This window comes from Hemicordylus capensis, chromosome 3, assembly GCF_027244095.1.
Source record: "Hemicordylus capensis ecotype Gifberg chromosome 3, rHemCap1.1.pri, whole genome shotgun sequence".
Classification (NCBI taxonomy): Eukaryota; Metazoa; Chordata; class Lepidosauria; order Squamata; family Cordylidae; genus Hemicordylus; species Hemicordylus capensis.
Window position 1 is genome coordinate 156,289,997 of NC_069659.1, and position 21,978 is coordinate 156,311,974.

Sequence of the window (21,978 nt, forward strand, 5' to 3'; positions counted from 1 at the left end):
AGAACTGCCAGCAGGAGCAAGAATGCCAGGATTCATCTGAGGTGCCTCCATATCAACGACGTCCTGTGATGCTTGACGTCCTTGCCCCTGCTGACCTGTGCCCTGCAGTGGGAGCAGACAGCATGTGTAAGTTCAGTTCAGCATTACAGTGCTCCCACACAGTGCTGAGCTGGTCCTGGACCATTTGGGTGGTAGAGGTATTACTGCACCTGCTGGTTATGGGCCATCACCACCACCCCCATCCGTCCAGGGATGTGAAGGTCTAGGTTCAAGAGGAGTGGCTTCCTCCTGCTCTGCCTCAGTCTCGGACTGGGTGAGGTTCACACAAAGAAGGGGGATCAGTGGGGAAGAGGAGGGGAATCTGGCTGAGCAAAGAGCTGTCACCTCCTCCTCCACTCTCACCAAGGGAAGAGCTTCTTCCCTGACAGAGTTTCCCCCTACTTCTACCTCAGCCAGCATAGGTGCCTGTGCTGTGGGAGCAGGCATCACCAGAAATGTTAGCCTGTGTGCAATGGCCTCTAAGGTAACAGTGGCAACTTGGGGAGTAGGCCCTCATCCCCAATCAGCATCACCCCTTCCTCTGCATGTAATCCTGCTCCTAGCTCTACCCTGAGCCCTCCTGAACATCCCTTCCCCCAAACTAGGTTCTATTTAACCACGCTCTAAGCCTCAAACCACACCAAAAGCACAAAACCTAACTTTAGACCTGACCACACACAAAAAACTAAAACCAACAAAAAGTACAAAAACTGGGGGGCTTACTGCTCTGACATTTTGGGCAATCAGGCCAAGTAGCAGCAGCAAAATAATCCACCAAGAAGTATCTGGTAATCCAATAAGAAGATAAGCAATCTGGCAATCCAAGAAGAGAAGCAGCATAGCACAGTGACATCCATCAGCAGCAGAGCAGAGCAGAGCAGGGGCGTAATTATAATCAGGCAAGGGGAGACCTTTGTCTCAGGGCCCCTGCCTCTGGGGCCCCCGCATGAGACATATCATGTGTCTCCCCCCACCCAGTGCCCACCCCAGCTTCTTCTTGTATCTTTTTTTTTAAAATTCCTTGTTTGGGACCGGACAGGAGCACCGTAGCCCTCCCTCCTCCCTCTCCATTTTTTTGCCTCATCATGTGGGCTTCAGCTCCTCCTCCTTCCCCATCCATTGGCCAGAAAAGTCACGTGACTGTGGGTCAGCTGCTGCCTGGAGGAAGGAACACGCACTGCCGACCGAGCAAGGAAGAGGTCATAATAATGATCGCAGCCTGAGACTGAATCTCTGACTGAGACATACGAACACACAGGCAACATGGAGCGGCTGCAGCAGGACTCGGAGGACTCAGAGCCAGGTTAGCAGAGCTGACTGAGTGTTCACTGCAGCAGCCACTTCTCTCCCCGCCCACTCTCATGGCTGGGCATGGTGGCCCGCTTTTCTCCCCTCCTTCCCACCTGCTTGCCCACAGGCTGAGCTGCATGATGGCCCGCTTCTCTCCCCCTCCCCAACTGCCCGCATGGCTGGGAATGGCCCCTGCTTCTCTTCCCCCTCCCTGCCCAGCCTGCTTCTCCCCGCCCACCCGCAGGCCGCCGCTTGGCTGGCCATCGCAGCCCGCTTTTCTTCCCTCCTCCCCCCACCCACCCACAGGGCGCAGCATGACTGAGCAATGGGCACAAATGGCCCTCTTCTCTCCTCCCCGCCCATAGGCCACCGCTCAGCTGCACATGGCCACTTAAATCCCCCACACACATGCCCGCCCACAGGCCAGTGCTTCAGCAGGTGGGACACTCGCCCCACTCCGGGAGCTGCCAGTATGGGTGGGCGGGTGGGCATCAGGGGGAGGTGCCTGTGTGCCCATCACCACACACTCTGGATGTGGCTGGCGCGGGACCGAAGCAGGCTTTGAGTGAGGACTGGGTGGGGAGAGGGAGATGCTTATACAGGTTGCGGGGCACGTGTGGTCACCCACGCACATGGTCATCTTTGGAGTGGAAGGCCCCCCTCCTCCCCATGCATAACACCCATTCCTTGTGACTTTCACCCAGGTTCAGTGTACGTGGTGGCCCTTCCTAACATTGTTGGTTACTGTTCTTAGTTGCGTTTCCATCCCATCTCCCGGCCAGGAGAAGGAGAGGAAGGCAGTGACGGGGGGGGGGGGGGGCATTTTAAAATATTGTCTCTGGGCCCAAGCCAACCTTGTTACACCCCTGTGCAGGGGTCCACAGCAAATGCAAACAACAAGTAGCAATGAAGGCTAAGGCAGCCAGCTCTTCCTTCAAGGTCAAAGGCAGAGTGAAGCCCAGTTTTGGTTTGAACTTGTGCCAGCCCCCTCTTTTTGGGGGCCGAATAAGTTCAAAATTGAACTGGTTGAACTGGCCCGGTTCAAGTCGAACCCAGTTTGAACTGAACTGGTTCTGCACACTGCTATCACATTTTCTCTTCTCTTTCTGTGTAATGGGAAAGCTCTATGCAAATACTATTGTCAACAGATACATATAAACACATAAGTTATTTGGCCCTCTTATCATTAATCATTGTCCAAGCACATATTACAGTGATAGAATCCAAGTTCAAATCCAAGCAGGGATAACTATAAGATGTCAATAAACAAACCACACTGTAGGACTGAGCTGTTCCATATTGGTTTTTGTGAATGCCTTACTGTTACAAGGCTAATAGGGGTGTCTGCGCATGTCGAGTTTGAGGCCAAACCAGTTCAGGCCTGGCTCAAGGGTTGAACCATCCCTCCATGCCTTTTTCCTGATTAAATTCCCTCCAGCAAAAGCTGCTATTTGCCCCACGTGCAAAACATATGGATTGTATGTGTATTTCTTGCCCTGCTGGATAAAGAACTTTGAGGGTGGAATGTTGATGTTGAAAATGGCGTAGAAGGAAAGAGTTAAAGCCTTGCCCCCTGTACCACACTTCTGATCAAAATCAGGTCTCTGCAGCTGCTGCTAACACTAAGGCCAAAGTCAGACATAACACAGAACCGGGACCCGTAGTTCCACACCCCTGCCTCCCACCGCCATGCACTTAACTGTCTTAATTCAAGACTGCAGAGAGGAGAAGGACTCTCTGCCAGGCTCTCTTCTTTGACTGATGGACAGCTGCAGCAACCAATCAGGATGGAGAGAGGAAGGAGCTTCCTTCCCTCAACTCCAGACCCAGGGATGGCTGCCTCCACTTCTGCAACTGGACATAATGGAGGCAGCCACAAACCAGAGGCCTGAGCAGAAAACCTCACTTCAAAGTCAAGGTTCAAATTGGAATTTGGTGAGTGATCCTTTGGTTTGAGTTAGGGTCCAAACTTCACTTTCACGCATTTGAACATGCAGTTACACAAACCCCAGCCACGTATAACTCCGATTTCATGAGATGACCAAATGTGGCCTTAGAAAATATACAGGAGATCTTATTCATGAATCTCCAATGTCACATCAAGTTTGAGCCTAAATCTAGTCTATATGCAAATAACTGTAATACTAACATTTATTTATTTATTGGCACATACGAACTGGCACAAAAGTACTGAGAATTCGTACTTTTGTATTTGAACTCTTGACAAAGTTTCTGTCTTTTCACAGGCCTGAGCTTTAGAAACTCTTGAAAGGCAAGAAGAAGAGTTAGAAGACAGACATGCAGGCACCTCAGAATGAAAGGGGCAAGAGTATGTGCAACTGTAACTTCTCACGTCTACTTAGAAGAAAAGATAAAAGGTAAGTGACATGGGATTTAAGAAAGGGTTTTGTACCTGTGAAGTTTATCTGTACTATGCCTAAAAAGAAAATCTGAGTAAACAAAGTGTGCAAGAATGTGTGTTTAAAAGATGGAGAAGGGGCATTTCTCTTTTATAATAGCATCTGAAAACTTATGAAGCCCAGTGACGGTGCAAATCTCTCTTGTTGTCAATGCTTTAAGTTAAAGCAAACAGAGCTGCATGAAAATGGAAAGTGCTGTTAACATCAACTATTGAACTAGTTAGTTATGAGTCTCATAATATTGATGCATTGCAGTGCAGGTTTCCTGCCTCCTACATCTTTGTATAGCCCTCTGATAAAAGAAGGTTCCACCAAACATTGCAAGTTGTTTCAGATGCCTATCATGTGATTGAGTACTGTGTGTGTATTTGTATTTTCAAATACAAATACAAATAGCAGCCATTCAGTGCTCTGACCTGGACTGGGGTTGCTACACTGGGAGAAGGCCTTTATTTCAAAATGCCCCCCCGCCATCTGAATCATTCCCACTGCAGTTGCTGTTTGGCAACGGGGAGGGGAACTCCCACTTACACCAATGGAAGTTCTCCCCCACCTGGCCAAATAGCTGCTTGGTAGCTTTTGTACCTTACAAGAATTTGGCTGTTTGAGTGAATTATCTAGAAGTAGTAGAGGTGGCTGTTGACACACTTTTGAAAAACTGAATTTTGGAATATGTGGAGTAGTATTTTGTGAAGATAATTCTCCACTTGAGAAAGAACTACAGCGAAATGGAGGTCACCGGGTCATCGTTGTGGATGTATGGACTCATGTGCATCACATCACTCTCCACACAATGAACTTTACCCTCCATCATTACATAGTTAGTTTCATTGATATGCTTTCCAATCTAATTTGTTTTGTTTGATCTTATTCTGTAAAAAATTTCTATTACAGTACTACGTTGGATTAAGTTATGGTATGGTGAACTTTTCAAAATATGGTATTGTAGAGTATGCTAGGGATCATATTGTTTCTTGTTGATCTGTTTGGGTGATCCCAGTATGCATTGTTTATCTTCTTATAGTTTGTGATGTCATCCACCTGAATTCAAGATGGTGGGTGTGTGAACGTTTGAGGTGCAAATGGGCTAACTTGTGAATTGCCTAACCAATTTGAACCAAATTTGGAACAGTTGTAGGGATACCTTAATGACAATCTTTGTGATGCTGTCATCCACCACAATCCGAGATGGCAGATGTTTTCACATTTGAGGTGGAAGTGGGAACCAATTTGAACTACATTTTGTACAATTATAGGGACACATCAATAACATAGTTTATTTATTTGTTATTTATTTATTCAGTTCCTATAATGCCCTTCCATAATGGCTCAGGGTGGTTTACAAATCCATGAATAGTTTGTGATTATGTCCTCCACCCCAATTAAAGATGGCAGATGCATGAACATTTGAGAAAGAAGTGGACTAACTTGTGAATTGCTTAACTGATTTGGAATGGATTACACTTGTAAGTACATATGCATATATATTGCAGACATGTCAATGAATGTATGTATGGTGATGGCAGTGTTTTGAATAATCTAAAGTGCCTTCAAGGACAGGAAGAGATGTAAACAAGCATACAGGGAAGTAAGACCTCATCCTTCCCTGTCTTCCACCTTTCTCTATCCATTGTTTCTGCTTTTCTTATAGGATGATTTGTTTCTAAGGGGCAATAAAGATGGGGAGGAACAGGAGTAATTCAGGCATAGGCAGATGAAGCAGACAAAAGTGAGGGTCCTAAAGGACACAGAGAAAGAAGAAGCCAAGGAAGAAAGATGCTGCAAAGCCAGCTAAGAAAGGATGCAGCTAACAATAGTTATATTTCAGTACACATGATTAACATTTTGTGTTCATCCATCTTTAATATCTGTTCCCCGTGATGCACACATGCTTGAGCACAGCCGTGGGGTGCACAAAATTGACACTTGATCATCAAACCGTTGAGGACAGTCTGGACAATACTGGACAATAAAGGGGCGTAGAGAGTTGGGAGTGGGCCCAGAGACAAGATTATAAAATGGGCCCCCCACTGATATACACGCACAAACACACTTCACAATATATAGTGCACTCACACTCACATCCCCATTATGAATACGGTGTATACTTAGTTCACATTGAATTGAGTTTCTTTTACTCTCTGCTCCTGCCAATCTCCAAGAGACGCAACATAATTCATAGGGGGTGCAACACGGGTGGGTGGGGAGTCATGTGATGTGCCTCTGGGGGGGCCCTCAAGGCAGTGGGGCCCCAAGGCAACTGCCTCCCCTTGCCTAATGGTAGTTATACCCCTGGGACAATCATCCCAACCAAATGTGCAAGAGGCCCATCCAAATGCAAATACAAAACAGCATTTAAATTTCACTGTGAAAGTTGGTTAATGTATTCCACCTCCCACATGATTATGTGGTAGCAGGACAGTGAACCAGGTGGGGAGAGACTTGTGTACATGTTCCTCCCCATGTGGTTTTGGGAGCTTTAGTTCAATCTGCCCCCCAATAGACATGGGATTTGTGGCTTCTGGTAAGTAGAAGAGGGTTCTAGTTTGAGAAACTCTGGCATACCACCTGGCCAGAGCTGCCATCCATTAAGGGAGCTTGCTGTGTGATAAGGAGAACTGATGGCCCCCACTGACTTCAATGGGAAATATGGACACTGCATTTGACATATCGAAAGAACATTCCCTTCATGTGTGATAATATTACTCAGATTATAGAATCCATTTTATGCCTTTCACGTGGAGCACTGAAATTGTGAGCAGTGGGAAATCTGGGTGGGGAAAGCTAAGAGAATTGAAACTGCTAGGATATTGGAGAGTTATTAAAATGATCAGTTAGTCTATTTGGTGATTTTCACCTTTTCTGAACTGTGGGAGACTAAATTTGTTGTGGTTCTACTGAATATAAATCGCTAGCAGTGTTTGAAGCCACTGTGAATGGGTGATTATTGCCTTGAATGGCTTATTTTAGTGACAAGATCGTTCTTTTATTTGCTAAGCTGAAGAATCCTTAGCATTTCCTGTAAAAGCTCATAATTTCTGAAACCATCCAGTATTTGCTGTTTTATTAGCTTTCCTGACAGCTTTTCCTGACAGCTTAGAAGGCTTCCTAAAGTGACATCTATACATAATGTGCCCCCCCCCACTCTATATATAAGTTATATTATGATATACTGCAGCCATAGTATTGTGGATAAACATTCCAGAAAGGGTACATAATGTCTGAGCGTTGTTGGCAGGAAGGGGAGGGAGAGAGCTGGCATTACTTCCTTTGAGTTAGCAAATTTTGTTTATTTACAGTTGCTGGATATCTTTCCAGTCCAAAATTCTACTGTGCTTTCTGGTTTGTTTGTTCTTAATCTTTAAAATGTGGCCCCAAATCCTTTTTCACTTTCATCTTGCTTCATTCCAAATAATTTCACAGAATGTTGTATTTATTTGCCAGGCAGTAAGTGCCTGGATATGTCAAGATCGTCTTGGTTTAGAATCTTTTTTTTTAAGTAGTTTATTTTGGCAAAGAATAAGCTGACAAAGGAGGATTACTAATAGAGGTGAACAGGGACCTTCAGGCTTGAAAGTTACAAGAAGGACATACCAAGAACATTATAATATTAGGTTTATTACTTTTGAACCATGTTGTGGAATTTGACCGATTGGTGGGTTGAAACTAGTAGTGGTCAGACTGACACCCTTGTCTACCTATAGAAAGGAAGTGAGTGGGAAGGCAGGAGGCAGGGAGGAAATGTCATACAATTGTGTGGAACATTGAAAACATCCCTGGCCCCTGATGAGCAAAAAACCCTTTGGATTTTGAAGATAACTACATGTTGTCATTGTTTATATATCACCTTTCAACTAAACAGTTTTCATAGTGTTTTATTTAGAAAAACGATCATGAGAAGGTGATCCCCTGACCTCAAAAGATTTCATGATCTAAAAAGAGACACAAAGGCAGACAGCAGCAACAGCTCCTAGAGGGGTGCTTATGCTGGGGTTGGATAGGGCCAGTTGCTCTCCCACCAGTTATATATAAAGATAATCACCACGTTGGTAGTGGCCTTTTTGCACAGCCAGTAGATACTAACATTTCTTAGTAATGATAGAGATTAGAACATCCATTTATTTAAAAAGAGAAATTTTAAAGTAGGGTTTTCAGGATATCAAATTCTGTGCCAAAGTCCAAGGCGCACCATATGAAAGCTAGAAGCCAAGAAAGCAGCTGAAAAGGTGCAGAAAATGTTTATTTAAAGGTCAGCAAGAAATCGTAATGCATTTTAAGGAACATTAGCTCTTCATTTACTGCAAAATTCAGTGATATTGCTGTTCATAATGAGTTCTTTGAGTTCTTTGTATGTTCCAGAAGTACTTGTTTCTGCTGGAATATAAGCACCAAATGCTATTCAATTAGCTGGCATAATGGATCACCCTTACTAACCTGCCACTTAAAATCCCTACACAATTCATGCTTTGGGGGATTACTAATTGCTCAGGTACAACTGTCTTATTTTTTATAAAATAATGTCAATGTTAAGCAGTGTTAAAAAACCAAAACCTTATAAGGATTTCTGCTTCCATATAACTCCAGTACTTGAACTGGGACCCCAAGTTCTCACACCAGGCTGAAGCCTGAATCTGCCAGTGGGAGACCACAGAACTGGAGACCTCAGAACCGGCACATACAAAGCCTGAGCATCTAAATGAACTGGCTTCTTCCACTCACCATGCCTTACACTTCCCAAAGTTTGCAGAAGAGCACCAGTAAAAGGCCAGGAGGGACTTAATGGAGCAGAAGAGAAGTACTAGACTCCAGGCCAGAGGACTGCGCCTTTTTCTGATCTCCAGGTAGGGAGGCAGAACCTGGGAGGGGTAGTCTGAGTCTGTTGGTATTTAAGACCTCATTCCATCTCTGGCCCTTGTAGCAAGTTGTTCACCAGGATCTATCCAGAACTATCCTAACCGCCTCGCCTCACCTCACCTCATGGCTTCCTGATTTTGGGACAGGGCAACCTAGCATGAAATCTCAGGTCCTGAATTTTTAACTTTGCCTGGTAGACAGAACCACACATTCTGCTTCTGGCACTTGAGGCTCCAGTTTTCATCTCTTCAACTCATTCAGTTGATCTAGCAGTGTCAGGAACTATATCTGGGCCATCTATCCTGTCCCTGGCCTGACCATCTCTAGCACACTACTACAGCAGCAATGACGACAACGACTATGAATACTTACATACTGCTTTTCAACAAAAATTCTCATAGCAGTTTACATAGAAAAATAAATAAATAAAATTGTTCTTATTTATAATATAACATACAAACATGACTGATGGTACTGAAAAGCTGATGACCATGGGTGGATGCAGAAAGTACAGGAGCAGTGACAAGGGCAGATACTTAATGGACAGGACAAGGATGTGTGAGAGGCAAGGTCTGCACCAAAAGTAACTCGCTGAGAAACTGGATCATATTTACACTTCAGCAGAATTCAGACTTCTTTTCACTAGACTTTTAAAAAATGGTTAAGGACTAGCTTGCAAAATGGAAAAAGATCAAGCTGGTGCAGCGTGCCACATTTAGGACTAAATGCAATAGCAAATGTCTCAATACCGCCTACTGGAACACACATGCTGGCAGCACTCATTCAAACCAGCCCCATGGTAAACCCTTTCCAGCTATGGATTCAGTGGGGAGAAAAGACAACCCAGTTTGGAAAAAAAGGCCCCCTAAAGGGAAAGTTGGTTCTCAGTGAGAGATAAGAATGATTTTTAGAATGGATAATAACGCTGCAAAAATAAGTTTGTAAAAAGTCTTGCTGATATACACTTTTAAAGAATATGAAAAACAATGGGGGAAATTAATCTCTGCCTGAAATGTGTTTTGAAGTCAGAACATTTTCTAAACAATAGCTCCATTGCAATTTTTAAGATAATTATGCACCATTATTTAGAGGCCACTAGCACTATCCAAAAATTGATTGGCTACAACCAAAATGCCTATTAAAATTCCATTACTTCAAGCAAACACCATGCAGAAGGGATGGTTGGCTAAGGGCATGCAAGGGGCATAGAGTTGAACACTGTGTGAAATTCCTACATTGAAAACCCAACTATTTCAAGAATGTGTGCTCCATTCTAATTGCACATTTCGACATAAATCTGATAAGGATTTGTACCATGCTTTCAGAATATACAGAAGATTAACCCAATGGGCCACTAATGTCAACAAGGCTCTGCAGAGAAACATCTAGGAACAGATTTGGATCTAATAAAGATGTTAAAGAGAGAAAGCTGAGAGTGGCCATCTGGAGCACTTGGAACATTTCTTCCAAGTGCTGCATATTTGTATTCCTTGTGGGAACTTTACCGTTAAAAAATGCAGACATAAAATTGTCTTTAAAATTGTTTTATCTTCCTTGAACATTTCTGGCAAGATTTCTAGAAGCAAATTCAACAAAAATGCTAATCTTACAGAATAGATTATACCAGGGATTCTCAAACTTGGGTCCTCAGGTGTTATTGGACTTCAACTCCCATAATCCCCAGCCTTAGTGGCCTTTGGTTGGGGATTATGGGAGTTGAAGTCCAATAACACCTGAGGACCCAAGTTTGAGAATCACTGGATTATACTAACCACTTAGGCTTTGCAATTGGGCATCCAAGTAAGTTTAGGTCTGCCCTTTGGAGCTCCCCTTCTTCACTGAAGGAGTGTCTTTGAAAGTGAACTATCTATATGAGTCCTTGCTCAGTTCCCAGGTGCAACTTCCAGCTATCTTGAACTGTTAGAATGATAACCCATGACATTAGAGATGGACAAAGGATACCCTACAGACAGTGGCTGATGAAGTGTGATGAACTAATGTGTGATGAAGTGGCTGATGAACTAATGAACTGTGGGTGCTCCTAACATCAGCATCCATAATAGCACTAGGCCCTGCACTGGTTCCACACTTTTCTGAAGTACATCCACTTCTGTGCTTTTGTACAAGAGTGCAAATACTTTTTGGAACTTGCCCATGCTCCAGAACAAGATTCCACCTTTATTAGGTGGAAACACACAACTCGACCCTTTGAAAAGGCAAGCTCTGAAAAGTATTCACATTCTTGTGCAAGAGCACCCATACTACAGAAAGCATAGAGACCAGTGCATGGGAGCACCCATCCTTCATGAGGATGAGTCAGTTATTTTGTGCATGAATTAATATGTACAGTATATCCTGCAAGCATAGTTCTGTAACAAACAGAGACCAATGAGATCCCATTCTGGTGCTAAAATGCATAGAGTCGTAATCATAAGGTCACAAGTTATGTGCTTGGAATCATCTGCACAAGGAACCTTTCACACTTTGATAGATGTGTATTTATATCAACAGAACATGACACTTCAGCTCCAAAGGGGCTGAATATTGTGATGCAGATGAGCAACAACAAAGGACAGTCTAGAATTGCTATAAGACCCAAGAGCTCTGTCTACAACCGAAAGCATAAGATGAACTAGAAGCAAAGCAGGTGTGGTCCTGCATTAGGACAGCAAATTCTCACAAAATGGAAGATTGGTTGTCTCGTGATATATATTTCTAGTTATATAATATCTAACACCTAAGAATTTATGAAGGGGATAATTTGTTTAGGAAGCATCTTTTTCCCCACCCCTGAGTTTGTATAAAGTGAGGAGCAGGAAGATAGGAAAGGATGGAAAGTTATTGGCCAATATGATCTGAAGTAGTAGTTCAGCTTAAGAAGGGCTGTGAGTCCACGGGGAACTTCTAGAGTCCCTGCAACAACATCCTGTTGCACAGCTGAGCAGACTGGGAGGGTTTGGGGTTTTTTGCAATTTTTGCTTCTCTCCCTCTCTCCAAACACCCTTTCTACTTGCAGTAATATGTTCCTGAGAGCTGTGTGACCTTAAGGAGCATATTTATGCAAGTGGGAAATGATTTTAGAGGGAGGGGAGAGAAGCAAAAATAGCTCATCCGTGTGCTCACTCGACTGTGCATTGGGGACAGGGGACTGTGCAATTGCCACAGGAATGCAAGCTCTCCAGCCCCACAGCCCTTCTGAAGCTGACTTACTGCTGCACATCATGTTGGCCATTATTATCTCTTCTTTTCCTATTTTTTCTCTCTTCCAGGTCAGTTTTAAGCATGGTTGATTGTACTTTTATTTTCTAATTCTTTCATTTTCTAACTCAGATTCCGTTTTCCACAGGCTGCTTCTACAGTTTAGCTCAGTTATAAATATCATGCACTATTAAGCCAATTAAAATGAATTAAACTGTTCCCCTGCCCCACTTAAAAATAAAATCCTGATTAGATGTTTTCACAGAAATGTATCTTAGGGCTTGTTCTCACAAAAGTATATATTTGATCATAGAGCAATCCCACAAACACGTGCCCCACAAGCATGTGTTCACATGGTCAGAAGTAATTTATTATTTATTTATTTGATTTATATACTGCCCTTCCAAAAATAGCCCACATAATGTGACCTGGGCAATCATGAATATGTTCAGCAACATTTCCCATAAACAAAACAGGAAGTACTGCTACCATGGTTACAAGAACTGTGCCTTACTATGTTTATCTATATGTATTTATGTCTGTATTTCACAATGTTTGTTGGATGCCTTTACAAATACCAAAGTACTGTTGTTTTTAAAAGACCTATTAAAACAAACATTTAAAAATTAAGTAACATTTCTCTAAAAGTCAGCAGCAATAAAAACAATAAACTACGTAATGCTATTCTTCCAGTTCACTTGTTACATTGGTCTATGGGCAAGTACAAACATAGAGTTGGATGCAAACCTATGCTTGCACAAAGTATCTCCTCTGCCTCTCCTCCCATATGCCATCCAGGGCACCAGAAAAGCTGCTCCTGAGGGTCGAGGGACCCTCCAGGGATTGCATGGGATGTGGCATGGGAGACATTGGGGGGCGAATCCCTGGAAACCAGGTGCAAGTACTTTCCACAAGTGGTTTTCCACTCACAGAAGTGCTTGAGCCCAGTTTCTGGGGTTCTCTCCCACCCCTGGAACCAATTCTGCATTGTTCCCAAGAGTCCATCAGTGTTCAGGTATGGCTTTTTGTAGTACTCAGGAAGCTTTAGTGTGAAGCAATATCCCTTGTTCTCACACTGCCATGTGAGCACAAGGGTAGACAACCTTTGATACTCCAGCTGTTGTTGAACTACAGTTCCCATCATCCCCAACCATAATGTGGCTGGGAATGATGGGAGTTGTAGTTCAACAACAGCTGAGTGCCAAAGGTTGCCTACCCCTGCTATAATTTTTAATCATGGTTAGTAGTTATTGGCTTGTTGACTTAACTCTTGTTATGTCATGTGGAGAGAGCGGGGAAACATTCCTTTGCTGGTAAAAGTGGATCGGTAAAGGGAATGCATCAGGCAAAGATTCTAGCTAGAAGGACCACCAGAGGTCTCCTAAAGCAAAACCAGAAGCAAAATTGGGATACTGCTCAGGTCCAAGAGCTATGGGAAGGGGTTAAATGAATGTAAGTAAGGTCAGCAGAATTTTTCAGAAAGGTTGCTTATCACAACTTCAAACTGCAGATAGGGACATTACTGAATGTTCCTCTCTACCAAAAGGATCTAGAATCAGCCAGGCCTTAAAGATGAGACTTATGCAGTTGCTGAAGTTCTCTAAACCAGCAATCTCTAGCCCTAGTCTCTTCCTGTTGCCAGGGTAACTTATGGGGAAACATTTGACAGAATGGAGGGCTTTCAAGTGGTAAAGGAACTAACATTAACTATTACGAGTAGGGATGTGTAGAATTGGTTAGATAGCCAACTGGTCTGCCGTGAAACAGGCTGGTTCAAGCAGTTCAATCATGAACCACTTTGAACTGCTTCGAACTGGTTCATAGAACCAACCACCCCACCAATCAGATCAACCAAAGCGATTTGCACCCGTGGTTTGGTCTGAATTCGGTTCAGATTCAGAATGAAGTTTGCCAAACAGTCTGGGCACATCCCTAATTAAAAGCCAAATTTGAACTTTGGTAGGGTTTGGGCTTGGCTGACTCATCATGGCTTGTTATTTTCTGAACTGTCTGCCTCCCAAGTCTGAATTTTAGCGCCATCTGATCTATTCTGTAAGCAGAAAATCAAGCTTACATGCATACTCACACCTTCTGGAATGACCAACATGACTGTGAAGATCGTAAGTAATCTAAGGGGGAAAGAAGAGAGGCTATATCTGTTATGCCGCAATAAAGCTGCTAAAGATAAGCTTAGATTTGGTTTGTGGTGGTGGAAAATGCCATGAAGTTTTGTATAGGATAGGCTCTAAGAGGGGTGAACTGAGCTCGCCGGTGGCCTGGGGATAGGCTCCAATCAGCATCCCTTTACTCCTAAGGATAACATAAAGTTCAGGGGGCATGGCCAGCACCTGGAAGGGGCTGCATGACCACTTTTCCACTCCTTTCTAGCTGGCACTTTGTTGCCAGCTGGGTGCCTTCTTTCTATCTCTCCCTCTCTCTGAATGCGGAAGAGAAAGAAAGTAACCAGTTGGTCATGAAGTGCTGGCTGGCAAGGAGTGAGAAAGTGGCCATGCAGCTCCCTTTCTGGGTGCTGGCCATGCCCCATGTGTTGGCATGCCGATCTTGATACAGGGGACATGGGCAGCACCTGGTAGGTGCTTCTGAGCCATTGAGTGAAGGGCCAGCTGGGTGCTTGCTTTCTCTCCTTCAAGCAGGGAGTGGAAGTAAGCACCCAGCCAGCCCTTGGGGAGGAGTGAAAGAGGGGCCATGTTGTGCACTCCCAACTGATGAGTTCTTTATTCACTCACTGGGTGCAGGAGAGGACAGTGGGGTATCCTAGGGGAGAGGCAAGGGAGCACCATGGCATCCATCCCAACCCTGGTGGCCTAGAGAGATGCATATCCCTTTGTCCAATGATGGCTATGTCATTGGGCTGAAATAGTTAGAAATGCATAGTCACAGCTAAACCAGCAACTCTCATCTTTTGACTGGTTCCAGAGGATAGCAAGGCTTGGCATATGCTAGATTCCCAAGAAGGCAATCAGGCCACATCCCAACAGGGTCACAATTCTTACTTTATTCATTGTTTTTATATTTCTATCTCCCTCTTCCTCCAAGGAGCCCAGAGAAATGTCAATAGTTAAATTTATCCTCACAAGAACCCTGTGAGGTAGGTTAGACTGAGAGAGAAGTGATTAGCCCAGAGTCACTTGGTGAGTTTCATGGCTACAGAGGCATATCTAGGGAAAACAGAGCCTAGGGCAAGCACTGAAATTGCACCCCCCTGTACAAACATCTGACACCCATCTTTCAGATAACTTTGCCATAATATCAGCTGAAAAATACAAGTCAAGCTCATTAATCTTTTAATATTTCAAAAACTATTTAGCAGTGGACATAGGTGGACAAAAAAGGGCTGGAAAACTACAAATTTCAGTATGCTGGGGCTCATTAAACACCCAAATTCTATGTGGAGGTGTACTTGGAAAACTAAACAGAAGTGCCTGTCTAATTCTCTACTATGCATTGTAGCATCACTATTACATAAGTTTTAAAATTAAATGGAGAATTGGACTTTTCCCAGATACTCTGAAAATAATTAAAGGATATGCAGAGTAAACAGTGTCACTGCTTGGAATATAGTCTAGTATTTCAGAAAGACAGTTAAAATGAGAGAAAGAGAGCAAGAAACTCCCAGTGGGCCTTAATACTAAGGATTTCACACTGATTCAAAGACAAACTCACAATTAATAGCCATATTATTCAGACATCACATTTAACTCACATCACAAGAAGCAAAGTAAGAGCAAATGAATACAATCCTAGCTCATAAGCTTCAGCTCAGTATTTACAAGCCCTGATCCTCTGTACATAGTGCCAATCTAAATATGTGTACAGTGTCTTATATTATATTAATTTTCTAAAAAAATTTTTTTACCTGTAGCCCTTTCAGGGGGCTTCCTAAAGGCCGTGGGGGGTGGGTGGGTCTGCAAAGGTTCCCCCTCTCCCTGCTGGCCTCTAGGGCCTCGCAGAGACCATTTGAGCATGTACAGTGGCCATTTTTAAAAACAATCTTTTTTTAAAAAAAATGGCCGCTGAAAACAAAATGGCCACCGTGCATGCTCAAATGGCCTCTGCAAGCCTAGCATGGCCTAGGGCCTCAGAGGCCATTTGAGCATGCACAGTGGCCATTTTGTTTTTGGCAGCCTTTTAAAAAAAATAATAATTTTACAAAATGGCACCCCCTTCAAGTGGCGCCTGGGGCACGTGCCCTGCATGCCCTACCCTAGATATGCCCCTGAATGGCTAAACAGGGATTTGAATTCAAACCTCCCCAAACCGACACCAGTTCTCTAACCACTTCACCATGCTGGCTCCAAAAACCTTACTTCCCTGACTGGAAATTGAACCCAAGCTGTGGCAGTGAGAGCACCAAATCCTAACCACTATACCACTAGGGAGATCTTCACATGAGGCCCCCAATAAACTGAAGGTAGTGGGAAACAATACCCAGCTTCTTCCAGGCTCTGAGGCTTCCTGATCATGCCTTGCCCAAGGTGGGAGCTTTCAAAATCCTGGAGCTGGCATTTGCCAAGCTTTGACAGCAAATTCTTAAGAGTGTTCTTTGCGGACAGCATTAGGGGATGGCTAACTCAGATACTGGCTGGGGGCTCAGGCCCATTGGGAGCCCTTGACCAAGTGATCATCACCCCTGAGCTATGCCACAATGTGGCAAAATGACTTTCTCATCCAAGCAAGTAACTCCATACTGTTGATTTTTCCTGCTCAAATGGGCTTTCTCCATGGCCCTGCAAGAACTTCCAGAGTCCATTTGAAGATGAGGAGGGTAAGAAAAGATTATGACAGTCAAATAAGTCAGTCAGTCCTTGCCAAATTGTGCTGCCAATCCAGTCCTGACTGGTGGTGTTGAAGGAGGAGCTGCTGTTGCCACCCAGTAAACTCCATCATTGGGCCCTAGCAAGCTTACCAGGCAGTGGAGAGCAACACTGGCAGATCTTGATTCAGTGCTGTCCCTGAGCAGTGTTGGAATCTTAGAAATTCCTAGATGCCTCACGCACTGATATACATTGGAGGCCAAAACATTCTAGGGATTCTAAAGTTATCAGGAACTAACACTGCTCCATTGACTGGTAAGCTGCTTACTGTCTGGACAGCATTGGGGGAAGAGCCTAGTGGCAAGTCAGGTGCCATCGGAGGGGGGCAGTGGAAGGCTTTGTTGCAGGGCCCTTCACAAGCTGGTGCTGGCCCTGAATTGTTTCTGTGGCAAAGACAACTGCATCTTACATCAGCAGAACAAGGGGATACTTTTGCCATTTGTCTGACATATTTTCTCATAAGCCATCTAATTGTATTTACATAAAGTGGCTATAAGTGATCATCACCAAATTCAACTGTGAAAGAAAAGATTAGATGTTCCCCCAACAGTAAATTATATGTATAATTTTAGATTTTCAAAAGTGAAAGGTAGGGATTACTGCTTCCATGACTTTAAGCTACATCTTTTAATGGATTAAGTGCACTCCTGGTGGCTCTTCCCCCGACTAAATCTCACTATCAACTCCTAGGTAGAGAACTACTAACAATTCTAACTTAAAGCTGTAATTAGGAATCAGTAAAACTAATACCATAATAGTGTTATTCTTTTTCTCACACCACCAAACTGTTTCAAAGGACACTTTCCGTGTGTGTAAAGTACAATGCTCCATTTCACAACTCAAAGTTTTCCACCACAGGTGTTTCAAGGAAATAACAATAATCTATGCAGAAAGATTTACAAAGCATTAGTCATTATCATAAAGCAGCTAAATTAATGGAAATGTATGCATTTCACTACTTTTGTAATGAAAATGCAATAACACTTTTGATCAGTCCTGGGAACAGGAAGCAAAACAGGTTTTTGTTTGTTTGTTTTAAGGGAGGGAGGAAAAAAGACTAAGAAAGAAAACCAAAATATTAGCTGTACTGTAGCACAACACTAAGTTACAAAAATGACTTAATTATTGACATAATTATTCTGCCCTTTTAATGTTCTTTTAAAGTGTAGGGTCAGCAGCTTGAATAATATTAATAATATTTTTTAATGTGTACTTGAGAAAGTTTCCACAGCAGATACTGGAAGGATCTCAAATACTGGTTTCTCAAAATGTCAACTAAACATAGTGCATATAAATAAAAATAGTGAAAGAATAAGTGTTATACAGCAAAAAAAAACCCTCCCGCAAAATTTCCGTGAGGGGGAGGGATCTGAATGTTGATCTGACAAATAACTGTCATAACCTTTGCATCCCTTTCCCACAAACTAAGAGCAGAACGACACATAGCATGGAAGGTAACTAATTACCCCCATCCTGAGCTGCTTTTGCCTACACTGGTAAAAGTAAAAGCAAAGGAGGAAGGTGCCATTCTGCTACTTATTTTACTTTGGCGTAGGCATTCAAGACTGAAATGTGTATGTTTAAGAGATGACAGGTCAAAGCTGATAAATTAATAATTTATTCTTAATGGAATTTATTCTGAAACATTCAGTATCAAAAGTTATTTCTTTAAGCATATGATGCTGTTTGTTTTTCTATGTATTTTTCTTTCTTCTCTTTTTTAAATTTTTCATAGACACCATTTCAAATGAGCCAGCCAATTTCCTAGCCTATTCCTAAGCTAAGAGTCCTTCACCCTCATCCCCTGTCCCTAGTCCAATGGATTCCTCCAGCTGTCAAATTTTAACTCTTTTCACCTAACATTCATCTTCCTCGATGCTCTAAGCAAATCTCCATCCACATCTATTTGATTGATTAATTGATTGATTGATTGCATTTCTATACCATCTAGTATAGAAATCTCTAGGTGGTGTACAGGTTAAAACATAATATAGAACAAAACATTTAAAATTTATTTTAAAAACAGGTAAAAAGCACAATAGATAAAAGCACATTAAAATTTAAATTTCAGTTAAAAGTCTGGGGAAACAGGTACATCTTCAGGGTCCTCCTAAAAGCAAACAGAGAAGGAGATGCTCTTATTTCAGCATGAAGCACATTCCAAAGCCCTGGGGCAGCCACAGAGAAGGCCCAGTCCTAAGTTGCCACCAAACGAGTTGGCGGCAACCATAACTGGACCTCTCCAGATGATCTTAATACTAGGCAACAGGGTTCACAACAGAGAAGGCACTGTCTTAAGTACCCTGAACCTAAGTTGTTAAGGGCCTTATAGGTAATAACCAGAACTTTATATTTTGTTCAGGAACATATCACCAGCCAGTGAAGTTCTTTTAGAATCGGTGTAATATGGTCCTTTCGGGTAAACCCAGAAACCAATCTGGCTGCCGCATTCTGTTCCAACTGTAGTTTCTGAACTACATACAAAAGCAACCCCACATAGAGTGCATTACAGTAGTCAAGCCTAGAGGTTACCAGCATATGTACCACATTTAAAGGTCATTTGTCTCCAGAAATGGACGTATCTGTCATATCAGCCAAAGCTGATAAAAAGCACTTGTGGCCACAGCCTCAACCTGAGAAACCAGGGAGAGTTGGGGATTCAGGAGCACTCCCAGACTACAAACCTGATCATTTAGGGGGGTGTAACTCCATCCAAAACAGGCAGATCTAAACCATCTCTCGGATCCCGACCTCTAAAGACAGTACCTCCATCTTGTTAGGATTCAACTTCAGCACATTATCCCTCATCCAGCCCAATATCACCTTCAGGCAGGCACTTAGGGGGGGTCATGCCATTTTCTGATGAAGTTGGTATGGAGAAATAAATCTGGGTGTCATCAGCTTATTGATAGCATCCCAGACCAAACTTCCTGGGGCGAGGAGCAGAGAGTTCCCCTTTTACTGGGATGGGAGTTGGGGAGCTCATTCCAGCTGCCCTCCCTCCTCCCAGCTGACAGGAGAACTCTCCCCTCCTCATCCCCCACCCTCTCTGCAGCTTCCGCCGCCACCACCACACAGCGGCAGGTTTTTTAAAACACATACACACACACACTGTGGGCGGGGGCGGACTTTCTCCTTGTCCACATCACCACTCTCCCACTTCAGGCTGCTTAGTTCCTGCCCAAATTCCAGAATTTGCCATTGGGGGCATTTTGCCGCCATAGGCAGCCAACTCTCCTGCCTTTCCTTTAATCCACATCTGGCAATGACATATAATGTGTAGTTCCAACCTAAGACTGTATCTCTGAGAATATCATCACACTAAACCACAAAATGTGAATGTCTGGAAATATCTGAGTGGAAGTCCAAAATACTGTTCAATGGATTCCACACCCCCATTTCTTGAACATCAGCCTCTCCTCACCATGTCATAAGGCAAACTCCTTTTGAAAGCAAGGGGACTTCTAAAGGTATATTCAGACTTGGCATGGGGATTTGCTGTCAAATATTTTAAAAAACCCACTGGATGCTCTAGCCCCTTGGCATTCCTTAAGTAGCTCTTTGGATTTCAGCCCTGGAAAAATAAAGCAAAATCATTTTTACTCAGATACAAATTTCTGCATGTAAAGCACCGGATTCTATGTGGCCTGTAACTTAGGTCACACTCTCCCCCAAGTGATGTAGATGAGGTAGAGGACATAAAGTCTGAATCAGTGCTAGGATGCAGCATAATGTCCTAGCACTGATTCAGACATTATGTCCACTACCTCCTCCACATCACTTGGGGGAGAGTGTGTGCAGAATGGCACACGAGATGCAGGGAAGATACACATACATACATGCTCCTTCCCCCATTTCATGTGGAGGGGCTGGAAGATCTATCATCTGAACAGGTCAATAGTCTTTTCAGAATGTTGGTGAGTAGCTCCTTCTGACAGACAGGAGAATTCCAAAACAGTTAGAAGAGGAGAAGGTCAATACAATATCTTTATTACGGTAGACCAGATTTCAGTATTCTATACAAAGTTGACATTCAATGCAGTTGGTACAGTGTGTCAGATATCACAGTTGCATTTAGGTAGAAGAAGTTTACCAATCAGGGACATCCTTACCTAACTGATAGGGGAGTGGGGGCCTTAATCATTGCTTGATGGATCTTGTATGCAATGGGACAAAATTGAGCGACACAAGAAGTAACAAATACAGTCTTATCTGCAAGAAGATAGGTTAGGGAGTCTGCTTCTCTCTTCTTGTGATTCGATATCTAGACAACATGGTTTCTATTGACTTGCTAGGAGACAGCAACTAAAGATTCAGAAGAGAGTCCAACTGTCTGGAGTTTTTCCATTAACTTGGGTAACCACTTAGAGTGGATCTGATCCTCCAGAACTGCCGGGGGGGGGGGGCAATCCATCCCCCAGTAAATTCTGGAGAATTATTTGGCTCAATATAAGGTTGCTTCCTATTTATCCCCGCTTCTGGCCACCTTGGTTGGCCTGGCCTCTGAAACGCGGGTGAGCTGCCCAGCTGGGGTGATGCAGACATGAATTTCTGCCAGCAAGGTGGACTTTGGGCATGATGCCAACATGGGAGGACCTGAATGGCCTCAACCTGGGGTTGGCGACCCACTCCCCAAACTAGGGGAGTTGGCGTTTGGGCAAAGCCAATATTTAAAGACTGCCAACCACACTCTGGTCTCCATCTTATTCACCCCAGCCTCCAGCCTTAAGGCTAAATTGGATATGCCTTTTGGCATTTGAAGAACTGTTCTTAGAAATTTAGTCTGGGCAACCTCCATGGGGGTAATGTTCGAATACAGACCTAACTTGAAATCACAGTAGCACTTCGCTGTGCTGTTTGTGTTATATATTCTAAGTGTGCTTTCCTCCCCCAGAAGTGTGAAACACCACCTGCAAGTACTTAATACACTTAACCTGTTCAATCATGTTACTATTGATTCTCCATCTATGAGGTTTGGGACTCTTGGTGAAGACCATTACTTTAGTTTTGTGATAATTGATTAGCCAACGGTCTTCTAAACAGAACTGGGAAAGTGCCTTTAGTGCTCTCTAAAGGCCGATGGGTGTCAAAGATAAAATCACTGTGTCATCAGCCTAAAGAAGTATAGGAGGAGAAAGTCAGTTAGACTATGAGAGCAGCTGGGAGAAATTCAGATATATTCGATCAACTTCTCCATCATGTGAGGCGGAACATGCATGAGTGTATGTCTCTTCCCTATCTGGTGTGCTGTCCCACCTCCACCTAATTGTGTGTAGAGGAAGTGTGGGGCAAATCAACCCTCACTGAGTTTCTTAAATACTACTTTATAGCACTCACAGATG

General features: G+C 43.4%; 1 long non-coding RNA gene across 2 annotated transcripts in view; it reads left to right on the top strand.

Annotated features, from left to right (window-relative positions):
• The first annotated feature begins 1,212 nt into the window (after window positions 1–1,212).
• Window positions 1,213–21,978, top strand: part of LOC128351395 (uncharacterized) — a 47,689-nt gene continuing 26,923 nt past the window's right edge. Inside the window, exons 1-2 of one of the 2 annotated variants that reach the window (XR_008319751.1) lie at window positions 1,213–1,342; window positions 3,576–3,707. This is a non-coding gene — a long non-coding RNA (uncharacterized LOC128351395). Of the gene's footprint in view, window positions 1,343–3,147; window positions 3,265–3,575; window positions 3,708–21,978 lie in introns of those variants that run through there. The other variant, XR_008319752.1, reaches the window with a different exon arrangement.